Below are 20,590 nucleotides of genomic sequence, written 5' to 3'. Positions count from 1 at the left end.
CTGGGCCCCAAGCTGGTCCTGGGGCCCCAACCACGTGGGAGAGGCAGACAACCACTCCTCCACCATGTGAGCCGGTCACTAACAGATCCACCCCCAGTGTTTCAGCAGCTCAGAAAAGGGACCCCTACCCCCACCTGGAGCGGTCAGGGGAGGAGCTGCAAAGCAGAGGGTGTTGTGATCTGAGTTCTGAAAGTCAGTCAACTAGAAAGTATAAAAGGAACAGCATGTACAAAGTACACATGAATACCCGCATCCGGAACCAGCAGCAGGTGGTTCGCCGGGAGCATGGAGTTGGCAGAGGACGCGGTAAGCGCTCAGGCTGATGAGGTCAGGAAAGGCCAGGCTGCCGAGGTCCAGCATCATTTCCCGTCAACGCGGACCCAGCACAGGACTCAAGGTAGAAAACCAACATAACTCGATTCTGCCTTCTGGCAACAGAGTAGAAGATGAACTAGGAGGAGTAAGACCAGGGTGGAGAATCTCTAAGACCAGATAACTTAATCTGCTGTGGAGTGAGAAGAAGACCAAGATGTGGAGGATGGGGCCCTGTGTCCGGCGTAACCAACGCGGTGGTGCCATTGCTGAAACAGTGATCACAGAAGCCAGAAATGGAAAAAGGCTCTCTGTCTGCTTTGGCAGACAGAGAATGAATTGATTGAGTTTGAAAAACTTGAAACATTCTAGCCATGTCCAGTAGCAAATTAAAAATGCAATCTTGGAGTTCCTGTTGTGGTGCAGCAGAAACGAAACCGACTAGGAACAAGGAGGTTGCGGGTTCGATCCCTGGCCTCGATCAGTGGGTTAAGGATCCGGCGTTGCCATGAGCTGTGGTGTAGGTCGCAGATGGGGCTCAGATGATGCGTTGCTGTGGCTGTGGTGTAGGCTGGCAGCTGTAGCTCCGATTCGACCCCTAGCTTGGGAACTTCCATATGCCACGGGTGTGCCCTAAAAAGAAAAAATAAAATAAATAAAATCAAAATACAATCTGGAGGCAGACATGTGGGCTGAAGAGGTAATTTTCAAAGTCAGAACCCCACCAACAATGGGTTCAGCGGTGAGCGTGGCTGACCGTGAGAACTGGGAGGAGGGGTCAGAGAGAGAACTAATATCAGCAATGAGGCAACACACTCGGGTGGATCTGCGCTTAGTGGATGCACAGATGCCCTGCGTCCAGGCACAGGTGTTTGGAGCACAGATTCACAGATGCATCTAAGCTTGGAAGGTCTCTACTGATGTGACCCAGGGCTCTGTCCTTGGCTCTTGCTTCTTAAACACTAAATTACAAATTTGGACGAAGGCAAATTTGTCAACCGTGCTGCTGACACAAATCTAGGAGGAACCACTGGTAAGTTGGAAGGTTGACCCAAGATTCGAGTGACCTTAATCCGCTGAGACTATGGGAACTTGTCTGGAAACCTGTTCAAACTGACAGGATGAAATATAAGAGGCACGATTATAAAACCCCACGTTTACATGAAAAATCATCACTGCCCAAACGAAGGCGGGAGGCCCCCGGCTTCTCAGTAATTCAGATGACAGAGACCCCCGGGGTTGGGAGACCGTAACTCACTGTGAGTCCACAGTAAGCTCAGCTGCCAAAAGCAAAACCTGTCCTTCTTCTGTAATCTGCATTCAGAGCCAGACCCAGGGATGCAGCACAAGTCAGCCCCCAGCTGGAGCCCCCCCGGGCAACGGACTCCACCAGGCACCCCAGCAAAGGGCAGGAGATCAGAGGAGGGTGAAGAGTCAGAACAAAGCCACAGAGAACTGGGTGGCAAAAAGGGCAAGAACCCTGGAAAACATCCTTAGAAGAAACATGGTCACATTTCCGGAGGGAGGTCAGATGGGTGGGCGGAAGTCTTAGGGCAGATATATTTCGACTTCATCTTATTTCAAAAAATAAAGGCTGTTCAAAACCCGAATGCCTGTTTGGCAAGTTGTTTGGCTCCCTTCCCTGGAATCAGCAGAGACGAAATCAGATGACCACCTCTCAGGAATGGGAAGTGACTCTGCAGGGGGCGGGAAGCTGGCCTGGATGAGTGGTTTCTAAGTTTCTGCATTTCAAGGACCAGTGAGGTCTTTTTTTTAATTTGCTATCTGAGCAATCTTTCAAACTCAACTATCATCTACTATCACCATCATTTCCTTAAAAAAGACATTTATCACCAAAGAGCAAGAAAGACATTATAAAGCAGAAAGGGCAATCCTTTACATTGAATAAACTTAAGTTTCAGAAAAACGCACCTTCCTTCTCTGGCTCTGGGAGCCCAGAGAAAACATTAAACATGAGTCAGGGGCCCGTTCACTTGCAGCCCCAGTGCCTGGCATCCAGCAGGCACTCAACAAACGCCTGCTCAGGGAGAGACGTACATTTGTCACATAAAACCCAGCTTCCACACAGGGCCCAACAGCTTCTCCACCTCCTCACTGATCAACACCTATGGATGCTCTCACCGTTTCTGGCACTGAACAATGGGACAGCAAGGGCCACCGGCCTCCCCTAGTCCATTCTCCAAGCACCAAGAGTGACAATGCCCACGTCAGTGTGCGTTGTAAGCGTGCAAACCATTTCTCGTGTTGTCATCTCACTCAGTTTTCTTGACATGAAGAATGACTGATACCCTGAATTGACAGCTGGGGAAACCAAGGCTCAGGCTTTCCCAAGGCTGCATCTGGGACGGTGGAGGCAGAACCAAGCCCAGCTCCTTCCACTGCTGAGTGGACGCCATCCCACCTGCCTTGAGCCATCTCCCCCAGGAAGGCGTAAGCCGACCCTCCAGCTGCCCTGTCCAAATGGAAATGCTCCGTCTTAGCCACAAAGGACACGGCTCAATGCCGCAGGTGCCCAGAACCCACAGCCAGGGCCTCTGGGCAAGAAGCAGAGGAGAGGAGCCCATGGCTTCCATTAGCAGCAAGCACAAGCCCTTGTTTGCCTCCAAGTCACCAGGCTAGCACGGCAGCACAGACCCCTCTCGGAGACAGATAGGCTCTCAGGTCTACTCAGAAGCACAAAAACACAAAATGTTCCTGTGGGAATGGCAAGGAGTGAGAAGCCAGAAACCTAGCACACGTCACATACATATTAACATAAGGGCATTCAGAGCTCCCCTTCCCTCTACGAGCAAGTCAGGTGGAGGGGGCCAGCCGAGGAAGTGCCGGGGCCTGAAAGCACCTGGCCATGCAGGAGCCAAACGCGGGGCTATGATTTAACCAAGCAAAGGGGCAAAACACAAGCTACCTTCACAGACTTAACTGGCTTATTCGGCATATAGAGAGAGACAGAGAGAGAGAGACAGAGGCAGAGAGACAAAGAGAGAGACGGAGAGACAGAGACAGACAGACACAGAGAGACACAGAGACAGACACAGAGAGACAGAGAGACAGACAGAGACTCTCAAGTAGGCCTTCCTATCTGAAATGTGAATCTGACTGAGCCTCCTTGAGTGGGGCCAACCCTGCCCCTCCTCCAGTGTGTGACTGGAACAGGGTCCGGTGTAGCTTAGCAACCCCAGGTGCTGGCTGTCTCGTGGACACCTCCTTGGGTAAAGAAACCTGAGCTCTGAGACCACGCATAGCTGCAGGGCCCTGGGCAGCCCGGGGCCCTCCTGTACAGGTGGCCTAGCAGGTGTGCGGGTGGGGATTGGCTGAGGCTCGTCCTCCCTGCACCGCTGGCCCCTCAGTGCTGGGACGGTGTCCGGGGCACCACGCACACACTGGGGAGATGGTTCGCCCCAGCTTGAGAAACCAAAACCAAGAGGCAGGCCTGCTGGCCTGCGACCTGCAGCGATAGCACAGCTGGCACATTGAGTCTGAGGACACCTGTCACCTGGGAGACCAGACACCACGGGAGAGGGCTCGCGGGCATCCGTGTACAGAAGTGCAGAAGGTCACTTGCCCGGCAATGGGCAAGTGGGGACTAAGGGTAGAGGATCCAGTGGCACTCTTCTGATGCTGTGACACCAGCCAGCATGCTAACCTCAACTGGGTCGCTAAGTCCCCTTCACCAAACACACTATTGCTGTGCATTGCCTTGAGGGGTGGGGGTACAATGATAAACATACCCCGTTTCCTCGCCTCACAAAATGGGAGCGATGCCTTTTCCGTAGGGTTGCTTCGAGATGAAATGAGATAACAAATGAAAAAAGAATTCGATACACATTAACTGTTTCCCTAGAGTGCGCATGACCAGCATCCAAAGTCAGTGTCTGGATATTTCTCTTTTGTTTTGAATTGTGAAGGATTTTAAACGAGAGTTCATTATTCCTCTGAAAATACCAAGACCTCAGAAAGCATTAAATTCTGATCTTTGCACCCACCCCATCTATCACTAATCTTCCGCCATATTATTGCTCAACGTTCAAAACGACCCTGTTTTCAAATCATCCTAAACTGTAGCCTCCTTTTAAAGTAAAGAACCTATGAATGCTTCGTTATGAAACAGGTCTCTTGGTAGCTCTCAGCCACGATCATTTGCGAGGTAAATGCTCTCAGTCTTTGTTTATGGGGGAAAATGCCTTTTCATCCTAGCTCTCGAGTGGTAATCGAGCTTTGCAGAGAATTCGAGTTGGATATGGTGTTAGCTCATTGTCCTCTGACCTCCATTGTGGTTTTGATGATGTGTGCTCTTCGCCAGTGATCTGTCTTTTCTCCCTGTGTGCTTTTAAGATTTTTCTCATTTTCTTTGGCACTTGTGCAGTTTTCAAGCCTGAGTGTCTAGATGGAGATGTATTTTTAATTACCCTATCCACTATTCAGTGTGCCACCACAACCTAAAAATCAACATTGCTCTTCAATTTTGGAATGTTCTTCTAAAATAATGTTCTTCTTCTCTATTTCTCCTGGAGCTCCATTTACACATGTATTGAATCTTTTCCTTCTAGCCCCTGATTCTTTCAACTGCTCTTTGCCAGAGTCAATACTCTATCCCTCAGTGCTGAATTCTGGGCAATTTCCTCAGGCCCAACTTCCAGGCACAGACTTAAGCTTCTGCTGTGTCTACCCCAATGTTCCCTCCATTCCATGAAGTTCTTGACTTCAATGACTGCTCTTTAGTTCCAAAAGTACTGTGTGGGCCCTTTTTTCAAACCTCCTCTTTTTTCATAGAGAACAGTTCTTTTTTTAGTTTTCTATTTCTTCTGTCTCTTCGATTGTTTCACACGAGTTTATCTTATGGTCCCTTCAAACCACCAGTTACTTTAGTTCTTGGGGCACGAACCCTCCTGCTGTTGTATCTGCCAGTTCTTCCTCGTGGATGTTTATTTTCTTTAAGGTTTGTGTTTTCACTTGTTCGCTTGTCTTCAGCCAGGATTGCTTATTCTATGAAAGTACTGAGGGCCCTAGATATAGAAGTTTCTTCAGAGTTGTTTCTGTTTATTTTTGAAGGACTATATGGGTACCAATTATCCTGGACCTAGTTTGTGTTGGGGGTAAAAAACACAAAATGTACCATCTTCACCATTTTTACGTGTGCAGCTCAGTGCTGTTAAGTATATGCACACCTTGGTGCAGCTAGAACTTTTTAATCTTGAAAAAGGAAATTCTGCTCCCATTAAACACTAACTGCCCCGCCCCTCCCCCAGCCCCAGGCAACCACCAGTCCAGTTTCTATTTCTGAGAGCTTGAAGACTTCAGCACCTCATAGGAGTGGAATCATGCAGGATTTGCCTTTTGGTGCCTGGTTTGTTTCACGGAGCATGATGTCCTCAATGTGCATCCAGGTTATAACATATGACAGGAATCCCTTCTTCTTCAAGGCTGAAGAATATTTTCATTGAACACGTCTTAGTCTGCCTGGCTGTCATATCAAAATGCAATGGACTGGGAGTTCCCATTGTTTCGCAACAGAAACAAACCCATGAGGTATCCATGAGGACATGGGTTTCATCACTGCCCTTGCTCAGTGGGTTAAGGATCGGCATTGCCATGAGCTGTGGTGTAGGCCACAGCTGTACAGACGAAGCTCTGATCCTGTATTGCTGTGGTCATGGCATAGACCAGCAGCTGTAGCTCCAATTTGACCCCTAGCCTGGGAACTTCCACATGCCTCGGGTGCGGCCCTTAAAAAAAAAAAAAAAGCAACAGACCGAATGGCTTAAACAACAGATGTGCATTTTTGCAGAGCTCTGGAGGCTACAAGTCCAAGACCAGGTGACCGGTTCCAGGTGCGGGCCCTCTTCCTGCCTTGGAGACAGCCACCTTCTCACTGAGCCCTTACAAGGTGGAGAGAGAGACAAGTTCTTGTATCTCTTCTTACAAGGGTACTAATCCCATCATGGAGGCTCCACCCTCAAGACCTCATCTGACCCCAACCACCTCCCAGGGGCTCCATCTCTGGGTACCATCACTTGGGGGTTAAGGTTTCAACATATGAACTTGGAAGGGACATAACTTAGTCCAAGCAGTATCTGTACATAACATTTTCTGAATCCATTCAATCATCAACGTCTAAGATAAGAGTTTTTATGTCTGCTTTTTAATCCTAGTGTTCCTGGGATAAGCAAGTAGCACAAATCCAGACTCCATTCCATGAGGACACAGGCAGAGCCCCTATTTCCCCCCCGGGTGGGCCAGGAAGCCCCAGAACCAACAGTGAGCAGCCTCACTGTCTACTCCAGAGCAGTAAACAGTGTTTCTCATCTTCCTTTCTGGAACAGAAAGTTCTTTTAGGTTCTGGGCCTTACCAAAGGGCTCCACTCCTGATCCCCCAAATGTCACAGGCCTGAGGCCATGACCCTCATCCTCCACCCTCAGACCCCGTGCTCCACTCCCAGAGCCAGACTTGGCTGGAACACCGTGCCTCTGGCCATGTTGGACCTACCATCTCCTTGGTAAGGTTAAAGCACGCATACCTACAACACACGGCTGCTTTGAGAAGTAAACTATGCAATCCATGTGAAGTTCCTGATACAAAGTTTAGCATACACTAACAGTCAATGAATTGTGGCTATTTCTATTTCTCAACTCAACTCAGCCCCATGGAGCCCCAACTACTAACCGTGCTCTTTAAAAAAAAAAAAAGTAGGAGTTCCCGTCGTGGCGCAGTGGTTAACGAATCCGACTAGGAACCATGAGGTTGCGGGTTCGGTCCCTGCCCTTGCTCAGTGGGTTGACGATCCGGCGTTGCCGTGAGCTGTGGTGTAGGTTGCAGACGCGGCTCGGATCCCCCGTTGCTGTGGCTCTGGCGTAGGCCGGCGGCTGCAGCTCCAATTAGACCCCTAGCCTGGGAACCTCCATATGCCGCGGGAGCGGCCCAAGAAATAGCAACAACAACAACAACAAAAAGACCAAAAAAAAAAAAGTAGCAAAAATTCAACCTGTATTTCACACTGTATACCTTGGATCACTTCTACATAAACATCTCTCCACTCTCTTGAAAAAGATAGGAGAAGACAAAAGTAAAAGACATATCTGCAGTCAACTGCAAAGTCTGACCCCAGGATCATTTTATAGATGAGACAGCCTCAACATGAAACACTGTCCAGATTAGCTAATGTTCCAATTCAAACAAAATGCACAAAACGCTAACCAACCTACCACATGTCCATGCGCACACACACACACACACACAGCTCTTAGCTGGACCTAGACTCCGCTTTGGACAGCACAGATACAAATGTCCATCCATGCCCCAGGTGGCAGTGTGTTGGTACTACATGGAACACTGTTCAGCCTCGTGGCCAAACATGACGCCTTTGGCTGGTTGGCATTGGCTCCAAATCGAGGGTCCCACTGGCCAGTACTTCTGCCCTCACCTGGGTTCCTTGGCGGATGGCCCATGCTCATTTCTCAGTTTCCCCTCCTGTGGCGGGTACAGCAGAGCAGAACCCCCATCTTTCCAGCACAGCCTCCCGCACTGAGGGCGGGAAGCTTCCTGGGCCTTCCCCACAGGAGGTCCAACTAAGAAGCCCCCTACACAAAGCAAGAGCTGGGTGGAACTGAGTCATCTTACGGAGATCAGCAATGGCCTCATACTGGCATGTTCACCTCTAGAATAAATGGGAATCAAACTGGGAAGAAAAGCCAGAGGCAAATAATGTTATGATGGCAAAACATCTGACGCAAGAGATGTAATCGCTGTGCCCTGTCCTGTCCTGTGGAAAACTGTTTTATCTAATGAATGAAAAATATATATGAAGGAGGGGAGGGAGGGTGGGGAGGAGAAGGGGAAAGAAGTGTGGTTTATCCCCCAAAGCAGCCGGCTCCACGCGGGGCCGGCTGCCGCCGAGATAGACGTGTGCGCTCTCTTATTTATTGTATCCTCTTGGAGTGCGTTCAAAGCAGGAACATTAGGCGTGTGTAGTATCCAGAAGTGAAAACAGCCCCTCTTGACATTGCTCTGCAAATTTCTGCCCTAAATGAGCCAGTGAATTGGGAGGTTACGCGTGCGGGCGGGCTGGGGAGAGACAGGACAGAAGGCAAGCCTGCGAGAGGGTGTTTTTGCAAGTCAGGAGAGGCAGCTGCAGGCTGGTCTTGTTTGCCTGCAGTGCAGACAGTGACAATTCCAAACCGATAAAGAAAGACCCTAAAATAGGCCCTGCATATCAGGCTGCCCCGTATCCCTGGGAAAGAGCCACTGTGTCAACGGGATGTCAACCCCAGCATTTCTTGCTGACCCACCTCCCTGACTTTTATCTCTGAGAATGCAGATAAACACACAGGACAGTCCCTAGAGATTAGTTCTAAATTTACCACCCTCTGTCTGTACCAGAACGGACTCCCTCCCTGCTAGCAGTCTCCCCAGCACAGGCCCGGGGGCACCCCATCTCAAAGGAACCTGGGGCAGAGCACAAACCAGACTCTCGGACCCGGGGTCCTGCTGGCCTGAATCTGAGGTCTGGACGAGGCCACTGCCATGAGCACACGCGTTCCCAAGCCCAGCCTCCCTCCTGCTCGGGGAGGTCTGGGCAGACCCACGGGCCTGTGCTGCCTGCGAATGGGCTGCCATTTAAGTTACTGAGAAAAATCTCAAGAGGCCAATGATCTGGCCAGATGAGGAGGGAAACCACATAATCACGCAGGGCTTTTCCAGGACAGGGGCTCAGAAAACAGCCACTAGGTTCAAATTCCAGCACCACTATTTACTCACTGTGTGATCTGAGGCAACTTCCTTAGGCTCTCTGAGCCTCCGTTCTCTTTTTTGTGAAATGGGGATAAGACGACTCCTAGCTCATGAGTTGGAGGTGAGGATTCAGTGAGACGGTGGATGAGGCACACTGAGCAGGGCGCCCAGTGTGGGGCGGAGTGGGGGCACGAACACGCTGGAGGAAGGGAGGAACCCCTTGTAATGTCAAAGTCCTTGGTTGTAGAAACAAATCCACATTGAGGTCTGGGCTGGGAGAGTGGGGGAGAGAAGACATTGGCTGTCATGACACTAAACTGTTTACAGTCAAAGAACTCTCAGCCAAGATCTGATTTATGTTAAGAGGCCTCACATTGCTGGACGTCTCCACACACCGGTGCTCCCCACCGCCTGCCACTTAAACGTACGGCTGGATCTGGGTCCCCACTCGGGTGTTGGCAGGTTGAAAGGCACTTCCAAAGCCAACCGGCTCAAGAAAGCCAAATATGGCCAAGCTCAGACCACTGTAGGTGGACCAGGAGGCCCGCGGGCGCCAGGAGATGGTGAGGGGTGACTCAGACCCGCCAGCTGACAGTTCCAGGGTACGAATGACTATGGGCTGCGCTCATTCCCAAACAAAATTTTCCATCTTATAAACCCCGAAGTATTTTATCAGAGCAGTGGGGTCTAAGGCATCAGCCTACTGCTGAAAGGGGCCGCTGAAGCTGGCGTCAATACTATTCTGAGGAGTTCCCGTTGTGTCGCAGTGGAAATGGATCAGATTAGGAACCATGAGGTTGCAGGTTTGATCTCTGGCCTCACTCAGTGGGTTAAGGATCTGGTGTTGCCGTGAGCTGTGGTGTAGGTTGCAGACGCAGCTTGGATCCCCCGTTGCTGTGGCTGTGGTGTAGGCTGGCAGCTGCAGCTCCGATTCAACCCCTAGCCTGGGAACCTCCGTGTGCCACAGGTGCGGCCCTAAAAAAAAAAAAAACAAAACAAAACAAAAAACACACTATCCTGAGCGGCTGCTCTGGCCAACAAACTCCAGCCCCCAAGAGAGCACAAAGCAACAATAATCACCTGGGTGGAAATTGCCTCCAGACCCCAGCGGAGACATAGACCATTCAGAGAGCAAAGGAAGGAGTGAAGGATCAGGGCCAACCATTCACCTGCTTGTGATGACTGGTCAGGTCACTTCCAAGCATCACTTTCTATCACAGGGATCGAGGGAGGAAAAAATGAGATACTATGTGTGAAATGTTCTGAAAACTATTTAGCAAGACTGTGTAATAAAACTATAATAGACGGCCATCTAATAACTCCTTCAAGAAAGTCAGACTGGAAGTTAGAAGCTCTCAGATTTAATTCACTTTTTAAAATATGTCTATGATTTACCAACAGAGCTGAATAACAAGCAAAAAACAGAATTTATAAAAATGGGTACATTTTTTCTCTTTCTTTCATGCACTACACCAAACACATATTTCAACTGATTTTTTCCCACTGATTGGCTGTTTGACAGAACTGATTGAATCAGCTGGCTGTATGAAATACAGCCTAATCATCTGTCCAACTCTACCAGGCACAGCCGAAATAATAGGTATGCCAGACACCTTCCCTCCATCCTGGGTCTAGGGCAGACATCACCAATCCATCCCTGCACTCTTTGTCCTGAGCTCAGGCTGCAGCTCAGAATCCTTTCAACACTCAGCACTTCAGGCACCATAACCAGGCCCAAATCCACAAGGGACCTGAAACCTATTTGTCATCTAAGGTTTGATGAGCCTTTGGCTGATTGAAATTGAAACCACAGGCTCAATAATCTCCATCTTGGAGTTCCCGTCGTGGCGCAGTGGTTAACGAATCCGACTAGGAACCATGAGGTTGTGGGTTCAGTCCCTGCCCTTGCTCAGTGGGTTAACGATCTGGCGTTGCCATGAGCTGTGGTGTCGTTTGAAGATGCGGCTCGGATCCCGCGTTGCTGTGGCTCTGGCGTAGGCCAGTGGCTACAGCTCCGATTCGACCCCTAGCCTGGGAACCTCCATATGACACGGGAGCGGCCCAAGAAAAATGGCAAAAAGACAAAATAATAATAATAATAATAATCTCCATCTTACTAATTCCTCCTGATGCTTGCTGATGCCTGAAATTTCTGGGAAAAAAAGATGAAATCTTTCATCTCGCAGTTAAACAAAAGCCAAATACGCCAGAGAGGGTACAAAATGACTTGAATTTATACAAAATGTAAATAGTTGATTCCAGCCTCCCTTTGAGCAGGGTCCAGGCGGCCCTGCTCCTCCCGGAGAAGGTCTTACACTGCTCTCTGCATCACGGAGGCTCTGGGTCTCCAGGGGCAGCAGCGGTCACTCACATCATCCACGGATGCTAGGAAGAGTGGGGGCCACGCTGCATGGTGCTGCGGGATCAGAACACTTTCCCGGGCATGTTTATACAGGAGGAGAGGTACGTACAGGCAGAGGGCTCTGGATCCTGGAGGGTGACGTGCAAAGTTCCACAGCCTGCCAGAAGCTCAGAGGGGGACAATGACAACCAGAGATACACCTTGGGGACAGAGACAGCCACTGAGTCCACAAAGCCCTTGTTCATGCCTGTTTTCCCTTGTCCCCAGAGCTGTGCCATTCCTGGCCTGGTTTGTGTTCCACGTGGTCCTGGATGGGGACGGAGCTTCGTCCACACAGGGGGCTCTGTCAACAATGAGCGAGACTTCCAGAGTCTGCAGGACCCACTCACTCATCAGGAACACACACTGCCACGTCACACCACGTGGCCACCACGGGGAGGGAGGACGTCTGTCTGTTTCGCACCTCCCTGCCTCTCACTGTCACCCTAACGTCCAGTGGACACCACGCACGGCTGTCAAAGTTGCCTATGCTTGATTTTGACTGATGCCAAGTGGCTACTACAGTGCCAGCTCACAGGAAACACACCAAACACTGACTGATGGCAGTGTTTCATTGATTGATTGATTGAGGACTGACTGGTAGCCTGTCCTGTCTCTAGTTCCCAAGTGAACACAGGAGAGTGAGCCCCCTGACACACACAGTCTGGACCTAATGTGCCTAATGCACTTTATCCAACAGATACCTAATGTGCCTAATACATATTCTATTGTACACCCAATATTCAACATTTATGCAAATGATATAAAATGAAGAAATAATGGCCTGATATCCTGCAAGTTTAAAATGCTCTAAATGAGTAAATTCCAAAGGACAGACTGGAAACCATTAGATGCCATACATGGGAGGTGAGAGTTCCAGGAGGTAAATTCTTACAGCAACATGTCACATTGGTCTCTGAGAGTTTCCCCTTTGAAGTACACTTTGACCAAGTGCCCAGTTCAACAGAGGGTCATTTAACAAACCAGGCAGAGGTACACTTATAAAAATTTCTTCCCTATAACGTGTCCATACTTTCAAAGCACATCCATACCCACAGCATCTCTGTGACGGAGGTGGAAGGCTTCCTGGTAGTCTATGAAACACAGGTCCAAATGTCCAGTCTAGTGGTATGGCAGGCCAAGCTTAGACCACCAAGAAACAGGGGATTCAGTCTTTTTATGATGCAGAAAAATGCTGAACAATATGAACTGAGCACCAAAGGAAGGGGTTCTTCAGTCCCAGGAAGGAAGGACATGTGAGTAAGGAGCTGAGACCCCACTGCTGTAATGGCCGTGGGAGGCGTAGGGCTGGGACTTAAACATCCACACAGGACAGCAGATGTAGCTGAGGGGCCCACAAAGCTGAAGGCTGGAACTGAGGCCCTGGCACAAAGCTGAGAAACATGTGCTCCCCAGAAAAGAGAGTCTAAAACCTCTGCCCACCTGCCCCAGAAAGGGAAAAGGATTTGGGCCACCTGATGGTGACTGGGACTTCTCCTGGTGTCCTGGAATTCCAGCTGAAGTCAAAGCTAAGAACAATAAGGAGAGGTCCTCTCAGCAAACAGAGGTCCCAGATGCATCCCTAGAGACCGGATGCCTGTGATAAAGAAAGCCCAGCCCTCAGCGATGCCCAGGAAGGGGCCCACCCTGGTGCAGAGCACCAGGCCTGGGAAAGCCTTGACCCACGTCTTCCCGAGTCTGGGGTGCACACACCCGAGGGATGGTGTATGCTTCCGGCCCAAAGAACTCTCCAGAGGCACTGGGGCAGCTGTGCAGACAAGGCAACAGGGGTGGAGAGCAGCCTGAAGCTCTGCTGTTAACCGAACACTGGCCACCACTGGGCTGAGCAGATGACGCATAGATGGCTGGATCTGAGCCAAAGCATTCCACCCCAGAGGGATGTCCCAGCAGAAAGAGGCTGTGAGACTTACAAGAGGCCTGGTCACATCACCCACAGCAAGGACGCCACAGGGACCTTCCAAGAACCCACAGAGGTGCCCCAAGAAAGAGTCAGCACTGAGATGGCTGCTGTGGCAGAGAGCATGACAGCAGCCAGCACCAAGCAGAAAGCCATGAGCCCTGTTTCCTCTGAGCCCCTCTCCTCTGCCCTAGTCCTGGAAGTCCAGGGTGGGAGGACCAGAGGAAGAAGAATAGGTCGTGCAAGCCTCTTCCTCTGCATAAATCTGAAAGCCTTGGGTAAAGTCTGAAATTGTCCATGGACTTTTGAATGTCTGTAAAAGGAGTCCTAAGTATTGAAATGTTCTAACAATCAAATGTGAGTGGAAAGCTAGGATGGGCTGTGATGGTGGAAAGACCAGGAGATGGGGGTCAGCAGAGCAGGTCTGCCCACAGCAGTGCTGGAAAGTAAAAGGTGTCCTGTTTGTAGGAATCAGTCCATCCTTTACGCCTGTGCCCCTGCCTCTGACTGAGATTCTGGGTGTGAGAATTGTTTCTCATGGTACCAGGATGCTCTGGGCCCTCCAAGTCAAGGAGAAATATTAAAAATCTGCTTCTAGACCAGTGAAATCACCAAGATTACCCACTGGAGGCAAATGTAAAAGCCACTATAGCATCACCTCTACAATCCAGTGGCTTAGAATCTCATGGAGGAAAAACTTGCAAAGAAGATGGGCTGATACTCAAAATGTACATGCCACAGAAGGAAGTGATCCACCATCAGTTAGAGTCAGCAGGTACAAAAAACAGGATAACCCCTCCCCAAGGGCTGAAATGAATAAAACAATCTGAAATAGACTCTGAATAGCATATATATGTTTTAAATGATTAACAATCTAAAATATGGAACAGAAATCATAAAGAGACAAAATACACTATGAGAACAATGAAAGGTTTGGAAAAGAGCAAAACAGAACTGTTATACATAATCATTAAAAATGAAAATAGATTTAAAGGTTAAACAGCAGCTTAGATACAAATGAAGAAAAAACTGGTGAATTGGAAGATAGACCTGAAGAAATTACCCAGAATGTAGCAAAGAAAGATAATAAAATATAAAATATGAAAGAGCATTTAAGAGAAAGGGTAAAATTTAAAAGATCAATACATATGTTAATAACAGAGTTCCAGAATAACAACATAGAAAGGCTAGGGGTGAAGCAATAGTGGAAAATGACTGAGAATTTTCCAGAACTGGTAATGATACAGATCTTTAGGTTGAAGCATCTCACAAAATCACAAGCAAGATTTAAAAAAAAAAATCAATGCATTAACACAACATTGTAAAACTGCCCAAGACTAAAGACAAAGCGAGCATTTTTTTTTTTTTAATCAGAATGGCGATTTGGACTTACAGCAGACTTCTCATCAGCAGCAATGGAGCCCAGAAGATAATAGAATATCTTCAAATTGCTGAAGGAAGACGACTGCTCATACAGAACTCTGTACCTGACTAAACCATTACTCATGAATGAGGGAGACAACTGCTCACATAGAATTCTGTACCAGACTAAAACATTATTCATGAATGAGAGAGAAAGGAAGAAAGATGGAAGGAAGGAAGGGAGAAAAGCAACTTCAAAGACTAAGGAATTTTACCACAATAGACCACTGCCCCAAAACTACAAAGCATTGCTTCAGTGTTAAGGAAAGAAATTCAGAAGGAGGGAAGAGAATGCAAGATGCAATAAGGCTTCTTCCTAAAGACTTTCTTGGAAGCAGGCATGATTCATAGCCACAGCTATCCCTTGTAAGATAAGGCACCCAATTTGAGCTGCCTCAGTCATTTCACACACAAGGCAAAGGAGACAAAGGACACCACCAGGGCTTTAAAACCCAAAGCATCTTTTCTTTGCTACTATTTTTGAAATCAAGAAGCAGGATTGTTCCGCATTCTTCCTGCCCCTCCCCCAAGACATTCTTTCTCAGGGAAAACTTAGAAACTCGCCTTACAAATCTGAGCCTATGTGATCCTGTCTCCATGTAGCTGACAGTACACACAGGACCAGACGCACAGAGTTTTCCCCAGCTGTATTTCAGTTAATCCCTGTGCAATATTCAAGTCATAGTCATTTATAAATGGGGTTAAAAAAATAAACAGACTCTCAATCAGGCAGCTGGGGGTAGCGGGTGCAGTTCCCCAGACACAGGGAAGGTGAGCGATTAAAAAAACGCCAAAGCAGGAGGCAGAGGGACAGCCACACACAGATCTCCTGGGGCCCAGACACGCCTGAGCCCTGGCAGCCCACTGCCCTGCAGAATCAAGCTCAGTCCACTGCTCTCTCTCCTCGGCACTTCTCTCTTACACACGTGCACACACCACACACCAAAGATCTTGTGTGTGGCCCCAAGTACAGAGGGAGCACTCCGTAAGGGTCTTTGGTTTACAGCTTCTGTTCATTTGCTTCTGAGCCTACAAACACAAGTAGATGACCTCTAGTGCCAGGTCATCCTCTTTGCCTTTCAAACAGACCACAACCTAATGGTAACCGCTCAGGAGGCTCTGGCCTATGCCCGTCCACGGCCAGACCTGCTTGAACGTGACTTCACCCCAGATGTCAGTGGGTGTTTCCATTACCGGGCCCATTCCATCACTTCACCCAACTCGGGGGCATTTTCCTTCGGGTCATTCACTCTTGAGATTCTCCTCTCGCTTCCTCTACTCTATCAAAGCCAAGGCACACTCCACAGGTGCACACCTGGGGCCTGTCGTCTGGAAAGTGACACAGCTAATACTGCACTCAGAGCTTCTTCTGTAGCCAATGCTCTGCCCTGGAGTGGGAGAGGGAAACCAGAGCGTCTTGCTGCCCAGACCCAGCAAGACATCAGGCTGGGGTCAGCACTGCCCTCCAGGCTCATGAGAATAAGGCCACGCTCTGCAGGCAGGTATCCAGGGAGGGCCACACAGAGTGACAGGGTGCCAGGCCCCAGAGGGGGTGGCAGCATACTGCCTCTGGGCAGACAGACGGGCAGCTGTGTCACTTGCCCAGCCAAGAAAGGCAGAGAAAATAGCCTCCAGGCAAAGGCCTCGGCCCTCCCTGGTTACCCACCCCTGTAGTCAGGTCCTCTAAAGTGGAGGGGGTAGACGGTAGGTACAGGAGCTGGAGAAAAGCAACAGGGCTCTGGGCCTGGGACCGTCTGTGCATTTCACCTGCCAGGCAGTGTGGACAACTCAGGTGCAAGTGCAGGACTCTGCAGCCTGGCTCTGCAGCCACCACTCCTACAGACTCCAGGAAAAGCCTTCCCGTCCAGCCATGTGGACCTCACAACCAGAGCCCCTGCACATGAGACAGCCTGGGGCAGAGTCCAGGGTGCCCACTGGTTATGAACTGCCCCCTGGACTGAGAGTAAACTCAGTGTGGCCAGCAAGGGGTGTCTCCCCGGCACTCCAAGTGTTACTGTCCTTCCACTAAACATTCAGGATATTTGCCTTGGTTACAGGGAAATTCGGGCATGGCCAAGCTCAAATAGGATCCGAAGTGAGATTTTCCAGTGGTTTGTAGCATTTCTCTTGCAGGGTTATGAGGGAGGAGAGAGTAAAGAAAAAATGTCAAAATGTTCTGTTCTAAGAAATGTGAGATTCTGATTTAATTATAAGGATATCAAATCACAGGGTTTAACGCTTCAGGAGGCTAGCCAGTCCTCCAGAGAGCCCATGTCCTAGGCTGGGAAGCTCGGCTAGTGTGGACAGGGCGTGGGGGTGGGGGTGAGAACACCCAGAGGTAGGTACCTTCTCCCGGAGGTAGGTATCATCTCTTTCAGCTGCACGCCCCACCCCCGACACCAAGCCACAGCTTCTCGTCCTCTGCTTAGCTGCTCAGGTCTGCTTCTGAAGCCAGAATCCCTCCTCCCCAGCTGGGGTTAACCCTCCACTCCTATCCTGACCCCACTGCCTATGGCTTTCTTCCGGATCTGCCTCATCCACACCCCCGCCTCCATTTCCAATCTCTCCTGTGCCAGCAAATCCATCTCCTCTTTTCTCACTCAAAAGTCAAAATTCCTGGAAGAGCGGTCCATGTGTGCCCCCCCTCCACTGCTCTCCCTCTGCTCAGCAGTTACCCCAAACCCACTCTCAAGGTCCCCTGCGAACCAGGTCATCAAATTCAATGGGAGGGCTCTCAGTTCCCCTCCCTCCCCATCGCCCCATCCCACTCTGACAGTGATTGACTCCCTTGGCCTCTGTGACCCCACAGTAGCAAGGCTCTCCTCCACCTCTCTGACGCCTCTAGCTCTGGCTCCTCTGTTTTATTCAATTCCTGACCTTTAAATATGCGGGCTCTGTCCTCAGCCCTACATTACCCCTTTCTCAGTTCTCTCACCCTAATCATTTCATCCATTTCCACAGTTTCAAATATCAATGAACTCTCATGCTGCATGCTTGCTGGGTATCCTCGCGAGCCCTCCGGGTCCACCCTCTACTCTTCCCACCTAGATGACCCCACCCACCTGGATGGCCCCACCCTCCTAGACAGCCCTTCCCATGTATATAAAGGGCTTCCTTGCCCTCTAGCTTTTGTTCAGAAAATCCTTTCTTCCCTCTCTTGCCTGGGCTGTGACAACTGTGAGAACTGTCCCTCCACTTGTGGGTCTTAGCACCCCCACTTCATCCTGTACCCTGCTGCCTGACTAGCCTTCTGGAAGATCAGCTCTGGTCACACCACTGCCTCACTCAGACACGTCAAATGGCCTTCGCTGCCCACCAAACAGGACACAAACTCACTAGTTGACTCACCTCTCTCCACGCCTGGCCTGTGCTCTGACCAACCTCAACTCACCGCTCCTTTAAAATCCACATGCAGGCCTGTCCATGTCACTCTTTCTGTTGGGACCATGCACCCTCGTCGCTACCCTATTTCTGCCCGACCTCCGAGGTTCAGCTGTCACCACCGTGGTACATGCTTTCTCCGTTTACTCCAGCAGACTGCATCCCCTCCTTCTTTACACTGGGAGCCTTTCATCCTCACCTCCCTGAAATAGCAAGCATGTCCTGCCTGTTATTTCACTTATGGGTGTCTCTGCCTCTCACCTCCTACTAGCCTACACACTCCCCAAAGGAAGGGATAACTGAGGGGCTGTAACCCTGAAGGCCTCCTCGAACTCAGACTGCCCCACAGATGCTCAAAAGCACTGTGCGAATGACTGTCCCAATTCTGGAGGGGGAGAGACAACTTGGCATTGTTTTCATCACAACTGGCATGAGCCTCCCCATTTTCAGGGCATTTCAAGTCAATTTATCCCGAGAAAAGGCTCCTCATCCCCTGGTCTTTCAGACAGCTGGGCACAGGTCAAAATTCTTGCCTTTTAAATAACTGAAAAACAGAGCCACAGGATCTTATCCACTGCACACCAAATGTGACATCTGAGTCACCGTAATCCCCTCAGATGTGCAGCTCGGATCCCCAGGAGGTCCTGGGCAGCCAGACATGGTGGCAGAGGCTTTGACCTTGGAGAAACACCATGCAACATTTCAGCTCTGGACAGCAGCCGAGACATACCTGTAAGCAGCACCAGGGAGGGGACATGAAGGCAGAACCCACAAGAGGGGGGATTCACGAAAAGCTGGATGAAACTAAGTGTATCGGCTGCAGAGGGCCCAACCTGCACTCTGTCCTAGGCAGTGGAGCTCTGCTAACGTGAGAAAGAACACGGCACACCTACGGCCCAGCTGACCCTGAGGGTCACGGAGCTGGGCCTGGGGCAGAAGCAGCTCACAGACACAGGACTGGAGGCCTGAGCCTCGGCAGACACCGCGCCCCTATGGACGAGAGTCAGGCTGTAAGAGGGGCTCAGCCAAGAGGCAGGAGACAGCAGTTCAGCTGTTCTGGGGCAGAAAGCTGACCAACCTGAACAGGTTCCTGGAGGCATCAAACAAAGAACACACGTGAGCCCACGAAGGTAAACGAGATAAAGTTCAACACAATATTCTCCCCAAAAACAAACAAAAAAAAAAATCGCATGTGTTTTTGTCCCCCTTCCCTAACCAGGCAAGTTGTTCAAATTCTCTTAAGCCCAGGGTTGCTTATCTGAAAAAATGGAAATAACAAAGCATGTCCCATTGCTTCGACGTTTTCTTTTCCTGGAAGAACTGTTGATGTAATAGAGGTGAAAAGGTTTTAAAAGCATTTTAGAACAATCAAAAAGTAAAGGGATGTTGTTTACACATCACCTTAAGTAAAATGTAGGTAAAATGGTTATAGAAAAAAGGTAAGTTTTTAGGTTAAAAAAAAATTATCATCCCAAGACTGAAAGGGTTTCCCGAGTCACTAACTGGCCATCAGTCCCACTCAGGGCCACCAAGTGTTACTGTCCCCTTCATCTCCTTCCTCTTTTCCTAACTCTCTCCCCCCACTCCTCCTTTTTCCTTGTATGTTTTTCCCTCTCTTTCCTCAACTTTAGCTGTTAAAGAAGCTGGCGAGGGCGTGGACATGGCTGTCCCCCAGACAGCCCCAAAGCTTGACACAGGCCCCACGCCAGCCGCCACCTGGCCACACTGTCCAGCCCCGCAGGAGCCAGGCTCTCTGGGGGCCCTCACGGTTCCTAGGCGGGGGCATTCCTGGACTCCAGACAGGCAGACGGAGACAGACAGCCTACATCGCTCTGTCTTGCCAAAGTCCCATTTCCTGTGGAGTTACGACGCCTAGTTGGCAGGAAGGTGGGGCTGAACTGGATCTAGAGACCCTCGTTTTTTGTGGAAGGGGCGGCATCCAGGACCCTCCATCAGACGCAGGTGCTGGACTATTACACACCTCATGAGAGTAAACATTCTAACATGGGCCCTGCGAGCTAAGGGAAAGTACTCGCCCCTCACTACTGCCACAGTGGAGTCTCCTAATACTTCACACCCTCCTCTACACGGGATTCCAAGTGCGGAAGCCACACAGGAAATGGGCTCTTCTAACTAAAAAGCCATAATTCAGACCCCAAAATTCCACTTCAAGTATCCACCCTAAAGAACTGAAAACAAGAACTCAAGCAAGATACTTGTGTCCTAACGTTCACAGGAGCATTACCGCCAGGAGCCTAAAGGTGGAAACAGCCCAAGTGTCCATCAATTGACAAATGGATAAGGAGAAAGTGGTCGGATCGTTCGATGGAGTATTATTCAGCCATGAAAAGGAATGAAGTTCTGACACCCATGATACAACATGGATGAACTTGAGAAGATTACGCAAAGT

At 49.7% G+C, this 20,590-nt stretch overlaps 1 protein-coding gene across 8 annotated transcripts in view; it reads right to left on the bottom strand.

Moving 5' to 3' along the window:
* The window catches only part of CACNA1C (calcium voltage-gated channel subunit alpha1 C), a 434,223-nt gene that overhangs the window by 403,455 nt on the left and 10,178 nt on the right, over positions 1 to 20,590 (bottom strand). The gene's annotated exons all lie outside the window — the stretch shown is intronic.

This window comes from Phacochoerus africanus, chromosome 7 (assembly GCF_016906955.1).
Source record: "Phacochoerus africanus isolate WHEZ1 chromosome 7, ROS_Pafr_v1, whole genome shotgun sequence".
NCBI classification, from domain to species: Eukaryota; Metazoa; Chordata; class Mammalia; order Artiodactyla; family Suidae; genus Phacochoerus; species Phacochoerus africanus.
Note: the sequence above shows the minus strand (reverse complement) of the source record. Positions and strands in the feature narration are given on the sequence as shown.